The 18,994-nt window shown below is 49.3% G+C and overlaps 2 pseudogenes; one reads left to right on the plus strand and one right to left on the minus strand.

Annotated features, from left to right (window-relative positions):
* Window positions 1-307: 307 nt before the first annotated feature.
* On the minus strand, window positions 308-4,137 carry LOC103345850 (adenomatous polyposis coli protein 2-like; annotated as a pseudogene).
* A 12,480-nt stretch (window positions 4,138-16,617) lies between these two features.
* Window positions 16,618-17,823, plus strand: LOC138848383 (GDNF family receptor alpha-2 pseudogene; annotated as a pseudogene).
* The last annotated feature ends 1,171 nt before the right edge of the window (window positions 17,824-18,994 follow it).

Raw genomic sequence — 18,994 nt, forward strand, 5'->3', positions numbered from 1 at the left:
CCACACCGGCTCCCAGTCCTCTGTGTCCTGAGGGGGCAGGGCCGAGCCCCAGGGCCACAGGAGTTTCTCTTCTGCTGCCTGAGCCTCAGAGACCCCAGCCACAGCCGCTCAGCCGGGGCAGAGACACCCCCCCCCAGACCACCGGGCACTGTTGGGCCTGACAGAGCCTGGGCTACAGCCAAGGACGGAGCCGGACAGAGACGCCCCAGTGGGACAGTCTTCCCGGCCAGCAGGGACCCCTGGCCTCCCTGCTTGTGGCCGGCGTGGGAGGCCTGCCCCGCCCTGCTCATGCAGCAGAGGCGACTGGACAGCTACCTTTATTAAAGTTGTGCGACACGGGTTGGGGGGGCGTGGTCCTTCCGCGAGCCCGCGGCTTTACATGGGGTGCTGGCAGGCGGTGCGCTAAGTACACGAGGGACAGATGGTGCAGGGCATGAGGAACAGGTGGGTGGGCGGAGGGAAGGCCGCCAAGTGGTCGCCCATCCTGAGTGGCCCTGGGAATGGCCGGGGGGTAACTGGTGTCCAGGGTCAGGGGCTGGGCAAGACCCGGTCCCCAGGACAGGGCCTGCAGCCCCACCTCAGCTCCATTGCCCAAAGGTCACTCTGTGATCTCCCCACACTGGGCGGGGTGAGCTGTGCCTGCATCTCCCCCTCACTGCTCCAGGAGCAGCCCTGAGCCCCAGGCCTGAGGACACCCAGCAGTCCCTGTGTGCGGAGGCCTCAGGCACTGCCTCACCCCCGCTGCTGGTCATCTTCTGGCTGGCTGCCCCATGCTTCCCAGGACCCCTGCTTGGCAGTGTGGCCTAGAAGGACGTGCGTGGCACCTGGGGTGCGCCCTGGAGCTTGGGGGCCACCCCTACTCCTCCTGGGCTGTGTCCTGCGGGGCACAGGTGGGGCCTGAAGGGGGCGCCCGCTCCGGTTGCTGCCTGCGGCTGTCTGGCCAAGGCCCAAGGATGTGGAGGACAGGATACAGCAGGTGGAGCCCCCTCCTGGGGGATGGGGTGCTGGGGTAGCCCTGCTGGGCGGCCACCCGCAGGTTCCCTTCCCCCAGCCAGATGCTGCAGGAAAGAGGTCGCTGGCTCCCTTTGCAGCGCACTCCTCCGTGGAGGTGGGCAGGGCTGCGGGGCCCCCTCTCCTGCTGCGTTCAGGCTCCTGGGCTGTGATGGCCCTGGGGTCCCGTGGTCCTTGTGTTGTCCACGTGGTCCATGCAGAGGAAGCTGGGAGGGAGGCACAGAGCCAGCCCCCCCCACACGCCTGCCTTGCCCACCCTGCCTTGGCCGGGCAGTGGCGTCCCAGGGCAGCAGGGTTAGCCCGACTTCAGCATCCCCCGAGGAATCCTGTCCCTCGTCACCATGGGGCTGGGCACGTAGTTGAAGGGCGGGATGCGCGCTGCGAGGCTAGGGGAGCCGTGCCGGCTGGCAGGGAAGCCCCCCACGGTGATACCCAAGCCCTCGTGGGCGAAAGGCGAAAGGCGCGGAGGCAGGGCCCTTGGCCAGGATCGGCCAATGCATGTCGCTGCCCAGGAGGGTTGGCCTGGGCGCTGGTTGGCGCGGGGGGCTACTCCCTGCTCTCCAGGCTCAGGGACGCGCTGGCATTGGTCTTGGTCTGGGCCACCTCTTCTGTCTGCACCAAGACGTCGCTGGTCTTCTGCAGCGGGGGGCCGGCGGGGCCCTCCTCCGGCGAGGCGCCCCGGAGTGGCAGGGCCAAGGCGGGCAGGGTGCTGTGCAGGATGTGCGCGACGTCCTCGTCCCGGATGCGCCGCCATGTCGTACCTGGCGCGACCACCCTGGGCAGTGGCCGCGCCTCGCCGTCGCTCCGGTGGCTCCGGTGGTGTGCGCTGGGGGTGGGGGGGCTCCCGGGGCCGCGCCATCGGGCCTGCGGGCCACGCTGACATGGGGCAGGGAGGAGCAGCGCTTTACCTCCACCGGCCGCACGGGGGCGCTCACGGGCAGGCGCGAAGGGCTCTCGCAGCTGGTGCGCTGGGGCGCGCGCGGGCCAGGGCGGGACCGGACCCTGGCCGGGTCAGCTGTTACCTGGGGACCGCCCTCAGCTCGTCGCAGCGCGAAGAGCAGAGGAAGACGGCGGGGAGCGCGGGCCGGCCGCGGCGGGGCGACGCGCCCTGGGAGGTGGAGGCGGAGTCGGACAGCAGCTCCGTGCGCCGGATACGCAGGAAGCCGGGCGACTCCTTGAAGAAGGTCAGTTGGCGCCGGAAGCCCGAGCGGTCCGAGGACTCGCTGCCGCTGGAGCGGGCGGAGGCCACGCGCACCAGGCCCAGTCGGCCCCCACGCGCCCCTGCCACCCCCTCGCGGCCTCTGGGGCTCGGCTCTGGGGCGGGTCTGTCCGGCGGCGGCGGCCCGCGCCTGGCCGGCCTCTGCATGAACGGGATCCGCACGGGCGACTTCTGTGTCTTGTGGTGCTTGGCCAGCAGGGCCCGTGCCAGCGTCTTGGGCACGCCGGGGGCTGCTGGGCCAGGCAGAGACCCTGAAGCTGGGGTGGAGGGGGGCGACTTCCTGGGCAGAGGCTGAGAGGCGGGCGAGGTCTGGGAGGAGCTTGAAGAAGGGGTCTTGGCCAGAGGAGCAGGGTGGGTGGCGCTCCTGGGGGGGGCGGGCGTGGCTCAGCGCCGCCAGCTCCGAGATCTTGCCCGGCCGGTGCAGGCTTCGAGAGCGCTGCTGCCGGGGCGCTGGCGCCTTGCCTGCTGCTGCTGGCTGTGCCAGGCTGGGGGGCTCCGCCGCCTTCCTCAGTGTGGCCCGGGGCCAGGGACAGCTTTGGGCTGGGGCCGGGTGGCCGAGCTGGGCACGTAGATCACTGTCCGCCCCTGGAGAACGGCCGGCACCCCCGCCGCTACCTACTGAGCAGCGCGCGGCTTCTCCGGGCCGCCAGGGACGCGGGGGCTCGCGCGCTCTTGGCTGAGGCCAGGCTCCGTTTCTCCGGCCGCTGGGCACTGCCCTCCCCGCCCCGGCCCCGGCCCCGTGCTGGCGCCTGCTCCTGCGCTTGGATAGCTGCGGGGAGGGGCCCGTGGACAGAGCAGACCCCAGGGACAGGAGCGAGTGGGACTCGGAGGAGGCCTCGCGGGGGCCGCCGCGGCCGCCTGGTGCAGCCACGTGACGATGGAGTTGGCGCCGCTCTACGCTGTCCAGGTCGGAGGCCGGTCTGAGCCGGCCGCCTCCTCGCCGCAGTCCCGGGGCGCCTCTGCCAGCCGCTCGTCCTGCCCGACAGCCCGGGCTTTGCGGCGCCTGAGGCCGGGGGCCGGCGCCTGGGCATGACTGAGCCGATGCAGCGGTGCAGGAGCTCCTCCTCGGAGCGCGGGCTGGGGGAGCTGTCGCGCCCGGCTCCCTGGCGCGGGGCCTGGGGGACCGTGGGCTCCGGGCCTCCCAGGTGGCTGGCCGGCCGCTCACAGGGCTCGGGCTCGCTGAGCGGGTCGGACTCGGAGGTGTCCCTCTGAGCAAAGTGGTGTCTCATCGGCGATCAGCCGGGGCTGGGCCCGGGGTGGGGGCGGTTGGGCCGGAGCGACCGCCTTGGCTGGGGCCCGGGCCTCCTTCCCGCCCCGCTCAGGGCCCGCGGGATGGCGGACGGTCGTCGCGGGGCTGCCCGGCTGAGGAGGGCGCCTAGTCAGAGTCGTAGAAGCAGTACATGGCCTCCTCGGTGGGCGTCATGAGGCACAGGGACTGCCTCCCCCCTTCCCCCTGACCCCGGTCTGAGTGGGCACTTGGGGGCCGGCCCGGCTCTGGGCTCCGGCCAGCGCCCCGGGCCTTGACCTGGGTGGCGGGGGGCCGCGAGGTAGCTGTTGTGAATGAGACTGATCTTACAAACTCTTTCTCAGCTATGACATTGTGTATATAAAAGCTTTTGAAATGTGTGTGTTGATTTCATATTCTGTAACTTTGCAAATTTCTCTTACGAATTCCAATAATCTACTAGTGGATTCTTTTGGTTCCCCTATGTATCGGATCATATAATCTACAAACAAGGATCATTTGATGTCCTCCTTTCCCAATTTTACACCTTTTCTTTCTTTTTGTCGAATGGCTCTGGCTGAAACTTCCAGAATTGTATTGAATAGCAGTGATGAAGAGGGCATCCTTGTCTGGTTCTGAATCTCAGTGAAAATGCTTCCAGCTTTTTACCCAAAGGTATCATGGTGACTGTTAGCTTGTCATATATTATCTTGATTGTGTTGAGAAATGCTCCCGCTATACACAGTTTGCTTAAAATTTTATCATGAAAGGATTTTGTGTTTCATCAAATGCTTTCTCTGCATCTATTGAGATAATCATACATATGGCCTTCATTCTTCAATTCGCTAATATGATGTATCACATTTATTGATTTGTACATATTAAACAATCCCTGCATATGATGGATAGATCACACTTGGTCTGGGTGAGTGATCTTTGTGATGTGGTGATGGATTCTATTGGATAGTAATTTGTTGAGGATTTCTGCATCTATGCTCATCAGAGATATTGGTCTACAGTTCATTTTCTTTGTGTCTTTTTCTGATTTTATAATTAAGATCATGCTGAGTTTGGGAGGAATCCAGTTCTTTCAGCTGTTTTAAATAATTAACATGAATTGGGATTAGTTTATTTATATGAGAGGCCAAGTTACAGAGAGAGGGAGAAACAGAGAAACAGAGACAGTATTCCATCCACTGGTTCATGCCCCAAATCCAATCCAGCTGATGCTAATGCACCCAGGAAAGCATCAGAGGATGACACAAATGCTTGAGACCCTTCACCTATATGGGAGACCAGGATGAAACCCTTAGCTCCTGGCTTTTGGCTGGCCCAGTCTCGTCCCAGATACTGCAGCCATTGGGGGTGAACCAGAGAATATAAGATCTCTCTCTCTCTCTCTCTCTCTCTCTCTCTCTCTCTCTCTTTTTCTCTCTTTCTCTTTCTCTTTCTCTCTCTCTCTCTCTCCAGCTCCATCTCTAAAATAAATAGGGGGAAGTGCTTGATGCAGTGGGCTCTGCCACCTCTGCAGTGCCCGCATCCCACATGGGTGCCTGTTTAAGTCCCATCCAGCTCCCTGGCGATGTACTTGGGAAAGTAGGGGAGAATGGTCTGAATCCTTAGACCCCTACCTCCATGTGGGAGACCTGAAAGAAACTCCTGGTTCTGGCTTCAGCCTGGTCCACACTCAGCTGTTGCAGCCATTTGGGGAGTGAACTAGTGCATAGAAGATCTTTGTCTCTGTAACTCTGACTTACAAATAAATATTTTTGAAAGGTCACAAATGATTTTCACAATTTTTGATGTTGCTTTTCCTTTGTTTGTTACCAATATATTTTATTTGAAAAGCAGAGTGAGAGAGAGATTGACAGATCTTCCAATTTCCGGTTTATTGCCCCAAATGACCACAATGGCTTTGGTTGGCCCAGGCTGAATCCAGGAGCCTGGAACCCAATCTGAGTCTCCCATTGGGGTGGTAGGAGCCCAAGTACTTAGGCCATCCTCTGCTGCTGGAAGCATTAGAATTAACATTAGCAGGGAGCTGGATTAGGAGTGAGGCTTTAGGCACCCAAACCAGCTCCAATAGAGGATACCAGCATCACAGGTGGTGGCTTAACCAGCAGTGCCACAATGCCTATGCTTGATGTTGCGTATTCTTAACTGGAATCACTTTGTATCATTTTCTGTATGGACCTCCATAATTTTTCTATGTTTCTGTTTTATTGAATAGAAAAATATATTGTATTAATTCACAAATTATTATTTTAAAGTCTTAAAAACCAGTTTTTATATTGTCCATTATAATCATTATTATAATCCTTAAAACGAACTTCAGAGACAAATTTAACCTTTACAAACAATATTTTGCAGTTATTTACATTTGAATCATCCTGTTAGTAAAACTTCCCATTATCCTATGATTAACAGTTTTCTCAGAATACAAATTCATTATCCTATCATGTTTAGAGCTTTTAGTGTTATAAGCCACTTTTCCTAATTGATAGTTTATATTATTAAGGAGTATTCATGCATCCTACTGCTTTTGCCATTTGTTTTAAAATGAAAACTATGGAGAACAGTTACTGAAAAGGTGAATGGGAGAGAGGTGGCTTGTGCTTGGAGATTTAAGCCATGGAAATGGCCTCATGAATAACTGACAGCCTTACTGTATTAATTGATTTAAAATATGTTCCAAAATCTGTATATATGAAATACATGAAGCTTGCATACCTTAAATATAATTTTAAAAAAACCAGATTTTGGGTTTGGCATGTGGCTCACTTGGTTAATCCTCCGCCTATGGCGCCAGCATCCCATATTGGTGCTGGGTTCTAGTCCCGGTTGTTTCTCTTCCAGTCCAGCTCTTTGTTGTGGCCCTGGAGGGTAGTGGAGGATGGCCCAAGTGCTTGGGCCTCTGCACCCGCGTGGGAGACCAGGAGGAAGCACCTGGCTCCTGACTTTGAATAGGTGTAGCTCTGGCCGTAGCAGCCATTTGGGGGATGAACCAGTGGAAGGAAGACCTTTTCTCTCTCTCTCCCTCACTAACTATTTCAAATAAATAAATAAATAAAATTAAAAAAAACACAGATTTTTCCAGAAGAATTAAAATTATATAGCCTAGGTTCTTGCTTCAGCAATAGGGATCTTTTAAATTGAAAGTAGTTTAATAAAAATTACACGTAAATTACCAGAATGTGGCCTTGTACCTAAATACCATTATTACTAGGGTGGCTTTCAGGGCACTGACATTTTAAGAAATATGACACCCATTTCTCTAATAATATGCTATGAGTGTTTGGATCTGGATAATCTGAAAGATAGATATTTTTCTATTGTAGAATTTCATAGGTAGAAGATCATTGAATGATCCAGATGTAAAATTAAAATAATCTGGAGCTGGTGTTGTGTTCTACTGGCTTAAGCCACTGCAGCAATGCAGGCATTGCATATCTAAGTGCCTGACTGAATCCTAGATTCTCTGCTTCCATTACAACTCCCTAGCAATGTGTCTGGGATGGTAGCAGATGGTCCATGTGGTTGGGCTTCTGCCAGCCATGTGGGACTCCTGGGTGGAATTGCACATTCCTGGTTTTGACCTGGAGCAGTGCTCGCCATTGTGGCCATTTGGGTAGTCAACTAGCAGATGGGAGATAAATCTTTCTGTCTTCTCTGTCTCCTCTCTCTCTCTCTTTCAATAAATAAAAAAAAATTAATCCTAATCCATAGGAACTTTGTGTCCTTGATACCATGTTAAAGACATGGCTTTTAGCTTACAGAAAAAAGTAATAAAATTTGTAAATGCCTTTGTGAAGTGGAAGTTTTAAGAAGATTCTCATTAGGCACATCTGTGTAAGAGGAGTTTTATGGTTTCACATTTTTCTCTGTAGTTTCAGATAATTTGAAACCCTTCATTACCATTCATTTTCCTCATCAGTGCCTAGCTTTCTAGATAACCATAGTATTTTCCTTTGCTTTATATGTTCAGTAATTTTGTAAGAACATGTCTAAGTTTAGAATGTTATGGGGTGATATTCTTAAACACATTTACACTGTATAAACATATGTTCAAGTATATTTTGCACTTATAGTGTTTTAACTCTAGATTTTCAGTATGTTTTTTTTTGTTGTTGTTGTTGTTGTTTTGTTTTTTTGGACAGGCAGAGTTAGACAGAGAGAGAGAGAGAGACAGAGTGAAAGGTCTTCCTTCCATTGGTTCACCCCCCAAAATGGCTGCTACCACTGGCGCGTTGTGCTGATCCAAAGCCAGGAGCCAGGTGCTTCCTCCTGGACTCCCATGCTAGTGCAGGGCCCAAGCACTTGGGCCCTCCTCCACTGCCTTCCCTGGGCCACAGCAGAGAGCTGGACCGGAAGAGGAGCAACCAGGACAGAATCCGGTGCCCCTACTGGGACTAGACCAGAGTGCCAGCACCACAGGTGGAGGATTAGCCTATTGAACCATGGGCCGGCCATCAGAATGTGTTCTGGTCCATTGCTTCAGCTTGCTTCTGTGTTGTCACTATTACTGAATTATATTCTCTATGTACAACCTTTGTATCCTCTCAAATCTGTTTTCTTTTAAGTATTTATTTATTTATTGGTAATTTTCTCTGTTAATAATATGTCTTTGTTTTATTCTGATCAACCTAACTAGATAGGATTGTCGCTCCCCCTCTTCGTGGAGGAACGACACAGGACCCTGCGCTGTTCTTTTGTCTGCTCGGCCCTCCCCGGGTTTGCTGCTGGTTCTTCCCGGGATGGGTACCGTCCCTTCCACCTCCGTGGAAGGGCGGTTCCCCCTGCCACCTTCCCCACTTCCGCGGGGGAGCGGCACACCGCCGGCTGGCTCTCTCTGGGGCTGCACAGGTGTTCCTTCATATGTTCCCCTTAGATGTTCCTGGTGAATGTTGTCTCTCTCCTCCTTTATAGTCCTCTTCCGCCAATCCCAACTCTGCTACCCACATGCCGAGTACGCTGCTCTCCTGCAATCAGGAGCAGGTCCTGCTGCTTATTGGTTGAACTGGAGGCAGCTGTGTAGAAGCTTACTCCTCTCCCCAGCGCCATATCGTGGGAGAGCAGATGCATAGAATAAGTCTTAATTCCAGTAACTTAGTCTAGTCCAAGTTGCTCCCCACATAGGATAGATGTTAATTATCTTTATTAGTGTCCACACAGGGTTTTGTTACATTGATTTTTTTCCTACTTTTTTCAAATTCTATTGACTTTTTTCACATCTCACAATGAAATTAGCTATGCACTGGCTCATGTGCGGACGTGGGACAGACAGGCATGTTTGCATGGGTTGTGTGGCTGAGCGGCACTGGTGCAGATTCTTCATGGCGATGCCATGCTCGCTGACAGACTGTGTGCTGCATGGTGCAGTGCTGTGGGGCATCCTTGCCTGTGTCTGAGATGAATTCTCAGCCTCCAGGGGATGACCCTGGGGCAGAGGCCTCAAAGCCAGCACTGTACAGGTCGTAAAGAGTCACTGTGTGGGCATCTCAATCGGTTCATTCTCCAGCCATAGGACAAGTGTCACAGAGGCTCAAGGGCGCCCCTGACTTCCTGTCTCTGTTTTATACTCTGCAGTGCACAAGCCCGTGAGACACGACCACTAGGGGGCGCCTTCACCCACAGGCGTGGGAGCCACCCAGGGCCAGGCTGCAGTCCCCGCAGGGCTGATCTTGTTCTCTGTGCTGGGGGCGCTACTTGCAGGACCACATCCTTGAATTTATCATTGAGACTGCAGTTTATTTGGACTGTCTGTGGAGCTATCATAGCCCTGGTAGTTTATAAACCACAGAAATGGGCTCACAGCGGATGCGGAAGTGGGTTCTCAGATGATGGGCCTGGCAAGTTGGGGTGCGTCAGGGGTCTGGTGTCTGGTGTCTGACATTCCCAGAATCTTCAAGGGGATAAATGAAAAGACGCACACTGGATCTGTTTGTGAGGTTGCTGAACACACCTGGCCATCTCACAGCCTCACCTGGTGATAACCCCCATTCCCTCTTGACCACCCGTCAGCATTTAGTGCTCTGATCAGACCACAGCAGATGTTTATCTTCGTGTTCTACCTGTTGTTTGGGGTTTAATTTGCTCTTTTTCTAGTTTCCTTAGGTGGAAATCAAGGTAATTGATTTGAGACAATTCTTATATGAGGGGCTTCAAAAATTTCAGAGAAAATTCAGTTCTCTCTTCAGTGTGTTTTTTTAAAGATTTATTTACTTACGTGAAAGAGTTACATGGAGAGAGAAGGAGAAGCAGAGAGAGAGGGAGAGAGAGAGAGGTTTTCTATTCACTGATTCACTCCCCAATTGGCTGTAACAGCCAGAACTGTGCCAATCAGAATCGAGAAGCCAGGAGCTTCTTCGGAGTCTCCCACATTGGTGCAGGGACCCAAGCACCTGGGCACAGCAGAGAGCTGGATGGGAAGTGGAGCAGCAGGGACTCAAACCGACATCCATATGGGATGCTGGCACTGCAGGCTGCGGCTTTACCTGCTATGCCACAGTGCCAGCCCCAAGGTGTGTTTTTATAACGAACTTCTGAAAATCCCTTACAGACATTTACTGCTATTTTTTTCTTTAGTGTGTCTAAGGATACATTACACAGATGCTCTAATGTTGTATTTTCATTCAGCATTTATACCTTCTAATGTCTTCATTAAGTCTTGGACTCAGTTTCACAGAAATGTGTCCTACTGAGTTGCTATGAACTTCAGTGTTTTCTTCAGTGTGACAGTTCTTTTGGATTTGGTTTGTGGTCATAGAATATAATTTGTATACTATCATTTTGATATTATCCTGTAATTCATATTTGTTTTATGGCCTACATCTATTTTGGTAAATCTTCTATGGATACTTGAGAGTGGTGGTGTCACCTGTATGTTGTTGGAGATTTTCTTCTGACTCATTCTGTTATTTGCTGAATAAAATGTACTGAGATGACACTTGCAATTTTTTTTTCTTTTTAAATACTCTTTTATTTTACAAGATGCATTTTGAAACTCTATTTGATGTAAAAATTTTAGGATTATTGCATTGTCTTGATTAATTGAACTGCTTGTAAATATGAAATGACATTTTTATTCCTCATGGTAGTTTTGGTTATTAAATACACCTTGCAAAAGCTCTTATTCCTCAGTTTTGATTTGTCAAATGTTATTGTGGCAAATATTTTCCATTTTAAGTGAATTTGTGTTTTTACATTTAATATATATATCTGATAGAGACTATATAATTCATCTTATTTTCTCTGTACTGTCTAATCATTTGACTTTTTATTGAGATTTTAGACCACTTCCTTTTAAAATGATTGTTTATGTAATTCAACTTATCTGTCATAATATTGCTTTCTTTTAATTCCATATTTTGTTACACCATTCTGCTTTATTTTAGATTGCTATTTTATTTATTTTTATTTATGTGAAAGACAGTTACAGAGTCAGGTAGATACAGAGAGAGGGCTTCCACCTCCTGGTTCACTCCCCAAATGCTCACAACAGCCAGGACTCAGCTGATCTGAGACCAGGAGCCAGGAACTTCTTCTGGGTCTCCCACACAGGGGCAGGAGCCCAAGCACTTGGGCCATCTTCTACTGATTTCCCAGGCCATCAGCAGGGAGCTGGATCAGAAGTAGAGCAGCTGGGACTTGAACTGATGACCAAATGGGATGCCAGTGCTGCAGGTTAGGGCTTTCACCCCTAACTAGATAGGAGCCACTGAGCCACACTGCCAACCCCAATTACTATTTTATGATTTAGTTATATTTCTATTTTAGGAGGAATTATTAATTAAAATCTTTTGTTTTGATACCTTAGTAGCTGCTTTACCGATATTAACATAGATTTCAACTTATAGTATTCTACCTGGAAGTAACACCATAGCACATTATATATAATAAAAATACAATATTTTCTCCTTGTCCTGTTACACCCTTCCTGCTAGTGTAAGATTATAATTCATTAAATTTAGAAACAAAATTGCTGTTTTCCTTCAAATATTTTCCCTCTCCATTTTGGGGGCTTATATTGATCACTTGAAGTTTTATCATAGATCAGCACTGTCTCCAAGATGAACATATTTTTATGATGTGTAATTTATGTTAATTTCCATCTAGTATAGTGACAATCACTGGCACTGTGATTTATATATTTGCAACTGTAGGTTATTAAAATGTATATATTTACAACTGTAGGTTATTAAAAAATTTCATGCTTCCACTTACCTGTTTCCAGACTGATTTTTTGATGCAGTTCAGTTCCTTCTAAACAGGTTCATCTTTTCCAGTCTTATGATTTGTGATGTGGATCATAACCATGCTTAGCCCACGAGTAATCTCCTACTCCTAAGGCAAAAACTTTTATTATTGTTCTTTTCACTGTCCCATGACTAAGGAGTTTTCATTCTGGCTGATAGGAATGGATGATTAAGTGCAGCACTACCTGGGCACCAGGCACAATTTCCTGTAATGTCCCACCCACAGTATTTGGGTGTTTTCTGATGGGCGTGCACTGTAAATGACTTGGATTAGAATTCAAAGATGGTCCTCTGCAGTTCCTGGTTCTTTCTCATTCCTGCCTTTTCCTCCCCCCTATTCTGCCCTGTGATATGGGACTACCTTTGTGTTCCCAGATGCCCGGCTTCATCACATCTGCTCAGGGAGTCGGGGAGACACTGCCTCAGCTCCTTCCCCTGTGGTCTAGAATCTCTCTCTAGAAGGAGCTGTGGAGTGTGTGAGGCCTACTTCATTTCTTTTCTGGCTTTCAGGTATTGTCTTTGTTTCTTGAGGCCCATTATTATGAACAATGTGTATAATGCAGTTTATTTTTTATTGTTTCATGTAGGAAGATAAACAGCCCTTACTTAATCTTGGCCACAAGCAAACTGCATTTGAGCTTCAGCACTGTTACAGATTGGCTAGGATACTCTTCTCCCTTTTCTTAACTGCTTTGTGCCTATCCTTTATTTCTCAGTCTACTTGTCCTACCTTTAGGAAAATTTTCTGGGTCTGGTGTAGATTGAATTCTCTAATTCGATTCTTTTTTTTTTATTTTGACAGGCAGAGTGGACAGTGAGAGAGAGAGACAGAGAGAAAGGTCTTCCTTTGCCATTGGTTCACCCTCCAATGGCTGCCGTGGCCAGCGTGCTGCGGCCGGTGCACCACGCTGATCCGATGGCAGGAGCCAGGTACTTCTCCTGGTCTCCCATGGGGTGCAGGGCCCAAGTACTTGGGCCATCCTCCACTGCACTCCCTGGCCACAGCAGAGAGCTGGCCTGAAAGAGGAGCAACCAGGACAGAATCTGGCGCCCCGACCGGGACTAGAACCCGGTGTGCTGGAGCTGCAAGGCGGAGGATTAGCCTAGTGAGCCGCGACACTGGCCTCTAATTCAATTCTAATTCATTCTCTAATTCTTTTTTTTTTTTTTTGGACAGACAGAGTTAGATAGTGAGAGAGACAGAGAGAAAGGTCTTCCTTTCCATTGGTTCACCCCCCAAATGGTAGCTATGGCCGGTGCGGTACGCTGATCTGAAGCCAGAAGCCAGGTCCTTCCTCCTGGTCTCCCATGTGGATGCAGGGCCCAAACACTTGGGCCATCCTCCACTGCCCTCCCAGGCCACAGCAGAGAGCTGGACTGGAAGAGGAGCAACCAGGACAGAATCCGGCGCCCCAACCAAGACTATAACCCGGTGTCCCGGAAGATTAGCCAAGTGAGCTGTGGCGCTGGCCTAATTCTCTAATTCTAATTCTAATTCTAATTCTTTCTCTCATTAAACTCTGTTATCTTGATAAACTACCTAAATTTAGAATTGTAATTTTACTTTCATTTCTTCTCCACTAGACTCTAACCTGAATAAGAACAGTAATTTTGTCTATCCTCAGAGCCTACAATATCTTACATAGTGTGGATTCTCAATATATATTTGTATTCTTAATAAATAGTGTATAGTTAATGGGAAAGTTACCAAATATTTATATAAAAGTATTCATTTATTTTTCTCTTATCTTCATACTGAACAAATATCACCTGGAAATGGAGAATGGGTAAAGCAGCATGAGACAATTCTGGAAAAGTGTATGTGAATATTTCAATAAAACTTAGAGAATTTTCATTGATTTTATGATGTCACAATGAAACCTACAAGCAGGATGATTTGAGGTTCTCTGATAGGCTAAGTGAAGGATAAAACTGATATTCTAAAGTAAAAGAATATCTAAACAAAATAATAGTATGCACGTAACCATATAAGTTATACACTGATTACTGGAAGTAGCACAAAGCAATATGTTAAAGAGCAAAAATATGGTGACCAGCGCCGCTGCTCACTTGGCTAATCCTCCGCCTGTGGCACCGGCACCACAGGTTCTAGTGCCGGTTGGGGCGCTGGATTCTGTCCCGGTTGCTCCTCTTCCAGGCCACCTCTCTGCTGTGGCCCAGGAAGGCAGTGGAGGATGGCCCAAGTGCTTGGGCCCTGCACCCGCATGGGAGTCCAGGAGGAAGCACCTGGCTTCTGCCTCGGATCGGCGCATTTCGTGGCCATAGCGGCCATTTGGTGGGTGAACCAATGGAAAAGGAAGACCTTTCTCTTTCTCTCTCTCTCTCTCTCTCTCTCTCTCTCTCTCTCTCTAACTCTGCCTGTCAACAATAAAAAAATAAAAGAAGAGCAACAATATGGTGGCAGCTATGAGGTAATTTGGTGAACTTAAAGGTCTAACAGTCACTTTAAATTTGAGAAAATAATAAATTTAGGAAAACCAGGGAACATTTATGTCATTTACTATTAAAATCACTAATGAAATACATGAGCATCTAAATCTATACTTTATAAAATATCAGTAACCATAGAGTTATTTACAGTCCTCTAGACCACCAGAAAAGTCAAAATCTATATCAACTCAAAAGATAGATTTAGCATAGGGCTGGTGCTGTGGTGCAGTGGGTTAACACCCTGGCCTGAAGCGCCGGCTCCCCATATGGGCACCAGTTCAAGACCCAGCCTGCAGCACTGGCATCCCATATGGGCGCCGGTTCAAGTTCCAGCTGCTCCATTTCCGATCCAGCTCTCTGCTATGGCCTGAGAAAGCAGTAGAAGATGGCCCAAGTCCTTGGGCCCTTGCACCCACATGAGAGACTGGGAAGAAGCTCCTGGTACCTGGCTTCAGATTGGTGCAGCTCTGGCTGTTGCAGCCATCTAGGGAGTGAACCAGCGATGGAAGACCTCTCTCTCTCTCCCCTTCTCTCTTTCTCTCTCTGCCTCTCAACTCTCTGTGTAACTCTGACTTTCAAATAAATAAATAAATCTTTAAAAAAAAGATAGCTTTACTATATTGGTAAAAGGCAGTTCTCATGGGGGGTACATATGGAAGCAACCAAGAAACCTTAGCAAAATTTTTGGTTTGTTCATCCCACAATGAAAGATGGACTAAGTTTGTAAGTGCTAGGATTGCATTAAAATGGATAATTAAAAACTTAATGAAGATAATTCAAGGAAGGACAATCATTTATCTGAAACATCATGAATGATTATATATCCAAGTGGTAGCAGTAAATTCAGATGAACAAATACACAAAAGATATACAGTGCTCAAAAATGATATTGCATTTCCATAAATAGACTTTATTATTGATAGGGACAATAATAATATGAAAAGCAGATATAAAAACCGGAACTTGGTAAAAAATATTATTTTACAATTACAAAAAAGAAAAGGGCATATGTATTTTTTTAAGATTTATTTTATTTATTTGAAAGAGTTAACAGAGAGAGGTAGATCAGGAGAGAGAGAGGGAGGTCTTCCATCCACTGGTTCACTTCCCAAATGACCGCCACAGCCAGAGCTGTGCTAATTTGAAGCCAGGCACTTCATCCAGGTCTCCCACATGAGTGCAAGGGCCCAAAGACATAGGCCATCTTCTACTGCTTTCCCAGGCCATAGCAGAGAGCTGCATCGGAAATGGAGCAGCTGGAACTTGAACCAGCACCCATATGGGATGCCAGTGCTGCAGGCCGGTGCTTTAACCCATTGCCCCATAGTGCTGGCCCCCGTATGTATTTAAAATAAAGATCATGGCAATAATCAGGAAATTTTTCAAGGAAAAGTATTTATATCTAGAGATACTCTTTATTTTTCAAGATTTAGTTATTTATTTTGAAGGAGTTACAGAGGGAGAAGGAGAGAGAAATTATATCTGCTATTTACTACCCAGATGGACACAATGGCCAGCACTGGCCCCAACCAAAGCCAGGAGCTTCTTCCAAGTCTCTCACAAGGGTGGCAGGGCCCAGAGAGCTGGGCCATCATCTGCTGCTTTCCCAGACCAATTGCAGGAAGCTATATCAGGAGTGGAGCACTTGGGTGATGAACTGGTGCCCATGTGGGATGCCAGTGCTGCAGTTTGCAGCTTTACTTGCTATGCCAAAACACTAGCTCCTAGAGATACTCTTTAAAATGTAATAATGGAAGGCACTGTTATGTAGAACTGAGGAATAAACAAAACATATATAGCCAGTAATGAGAACATTGTTCCATTAGACTATGCTGGTTCTGAGTAATGTGTGTAATTCAGTGGCTAGGAGAGAGTTAGTGTCAGTGGTCTCACAATTAAAATGTGAGCAAGATGTCCTGAGGTGCACAGTGGGAGGAGTGGCTGACAGAATATAGATGATGTACATATCTTTTGGAAATAAATTCAAAGATAAACCTAAAAATACAAAAGGGTTGCAGTTGTTAATATATATTGTTTATTGTAAGTAAAAACTCAATTTATAGGTGGAAGAATTGAGAAACTGACAACCAGTTATGATGACCACTTGGTGAAAAACCTCACTACATTTGCAACAAAATTCAAGGGAAAACAGAAATGAATGAAACATAAAGTGAAATTTTGCAGAATATCCAATGAATCTTGAAGGAAGCATACATCACCGAGTTTGAAACAATAGGATAATTTGTGGGTTATCAGAACTAAAGAAATATTTAAAAATATATGACCTGGAATGTGAAAATGATAATACTGGACAAGATTTTAAAAGCTGTGTACATAAAACTGTTAACAAATAGAAATTTTCGTTTCATTGATATCATATTGTTGTAATTGGCTGTCCCTAGGATATTGATGATTCATACAAGTGATACTAGTAAATTAAAACAAAATAGAACAAAATGAAGGCAGCTGCCACCGCGGGGTGGGGTGGGGATGGGGAGGAGGAGGAGGGTGCAGAGGCTCGGGTGGTGGGTTTGCGCCCCAGCAGGACGGGTCTTCAGGCTTGCCTCCTCTTCTCAGGGACAGGGGCAGACCTGGCAGTCAGCACCAAGAGCAACCAGCGCCTGGACGGGGCCAAGGCCTGCGTCCTGAACGGCAACTGCAAGAAGCTGCGCTCCTCCTACATCTCCATCCTCAACCCAGGAGCTCGTACACGGAGCTCTGCAGCTGTTGCCAGTGCCACAAGGCCCTGTGCCTGTTCTTCAACCGCGTGCTCAGCAAGTACACCTACCACATGCTCCTCTGCTCCTGCTGAGACCAGGCATGGACTGAGCGCTGCCGCCAGACCATGCTGCCCAGCTGCTCTTATGAGGACAAGGAGCGCCCACCTGCTTGGACCTGCATGCCCTGAGCTGCACCGACCACCTGTGCCAGTCCAGGCTGGCCAACTTCCACACCAACTGTCGAGCCTCCTCCCGGACACTCACCTGCTGCCCAGGGGACAGTTACCAAGTGTGTCTGGGTTCCTATACAGGCATGGTCGGCTAAGACACCCTACTAGGTGGACTCCAGCCCCACTGGTGTGGTGCAGCTGCCGCAGCAAGGGAACATGGAGGAGGACTGTGAGAGGTTCCTGAGGGACTTCACCGAGAACCCGTGCCTCCAGAACGCCATCCAGGCCTTTGGCAACCGCACAGATGTGAGCGTGTCCCTGAAGGGCCCCCGTTCCTGGCCATGTAGGCCCCTTGGGTGGAGAAGATGCCTTCTCTGCTGGATGACTTGAGTGACAGCACTGGCCTGGGCACAAGTGCCATGACCTCCTGCCCTTCTGTCCAGGAACAGGGGCTGAAGGCCAACAGCTCCAGAGTTGAGCCTGTGCTTCATGGAGCTGATGACAGACATCATCCCAGGAAGCAGCAAGGTGATCAAACCCAACTCTGGCCTCAGCCGAGCAAGGCCATCAGCTGCCTTGGCCAAGCTCTCCCTCCTCATGCTTATCTGGGCCTTGTAGGCCCCACCCCGGGGAACTGTGTCCACAAGGCTTCTGGAAGTGCCTCTGACAAGAACTCCTGCCTGACACAGCAGACACACACAGACACACACAAGACAACCACACACACCTTGCAAACAAAACAAAACAAAATAAGACAAAAGTGAGACTTTGAGCCTGTCTCCTCCCAGGTTTCTTCTCTGGAGAAGTTTTTCTAAGCTGGACAGACAAGCAGGGGGGCAGCCTCCATCCTCGGCTGGAGTTTTCTTCTCTGGACCCCTTTGAAGCAAGAGACCAAGACCCTGCTGTCAGGGGGACATGTGACTGTGCCTGCTGCAGGCTGAGGCAGGACAGCCCATGCTGGACACCTGCCGGGGGCAGCCTACACTGGGAACCTGTGGGTCCCGTCTGCCCCTCCTCTTAGCTGCAGGAGTGTTGACTGCTTCTGTGCCCTCAGCAGGCTGGTGGGCCAGAGTCTGGCATGGGTGGGGGACCCCTGCAGAAGGGGTGATGTACCCTGAGCTCCCTGGGAGGCACGGATGGCAGAGAGCCCAGCCCAGCCCGCCTGGGGCACCAGCTCCAGGGTGGAGGTGGGGGCTTCTGCCTCCTTGGTGGCAAGAGTTTTAGGGTCAGAGAGAAATGAGGCTTTGTTGGTGCTGGATGGGTGGGTGTGGTCTCACTGGAGAGGGGCAGCAGGATCCGGTGGTGGGCGCGTGTCTCCAGCAGTTGTCTGCATGCCCCTCTCATGCCATGCCCCCCTCCATCCCTGAGACCTAAGTCAGCTGTACATATGGTCTTTGCAAATGTGTGTATATGCACATCACATCTGTGTGTCCTGTGGTTCCCTGTTCTTTCCTTTTTTTAAGAAATGGACATATCGAAATAATGCCCCTTCCACTTCTTCCCCCCAAGATGAGCGAAAAGGTGTTATTCTAAAGTTTATTTTTTAATAACGTTGTCTACAGTGGGAACAGACAGCCCCTGGCCCCTCCCCTCCCTCTTTGTGCCTGGCTGCTGTCTAAACAAGATAAGAGTCGGAGAAATCAGAGGGCTTCCATAGCCTTGGAAACTCATGACTGGAGCATAGGGAGATTACTGATGCCATTGACAGGAGTGTCAATTTGTAAAGTCAACAACAGGAGTCACTGTGCACTTACACCTCATGTAGGATCTCTGTCCTTAATGTGCTGTACATTGAGATTTAATGCTATAACGAGTACTCACAGTATATTTCACTTTGTGTTTCTATGGGGGTGCAAACTGTTGAAATCTTTACTTAATGTATACTAAACTGATCTTCTGTAAAAAAAAAAAAGAAGAAATTAGCAATTCCCAACTTGACTCTC

The sequence above is a fragment of the Oryctolagus cuniculus genome, unplaced genomic scaffold (assembly GCF_964237555.1).
Source record: "Oryctolagus cuniculus unplaced genomic scaffold, mOryCun1.1 SCAFFOLD_57, whole genome shotgun sequence".
NCBI classification, from domain to species: Eukaryota; Metazoa; Chordata; class Mammalia; order Lagomorpha; family Leporidae; genus Oryctolagus; species Oryctolagus cuniculus.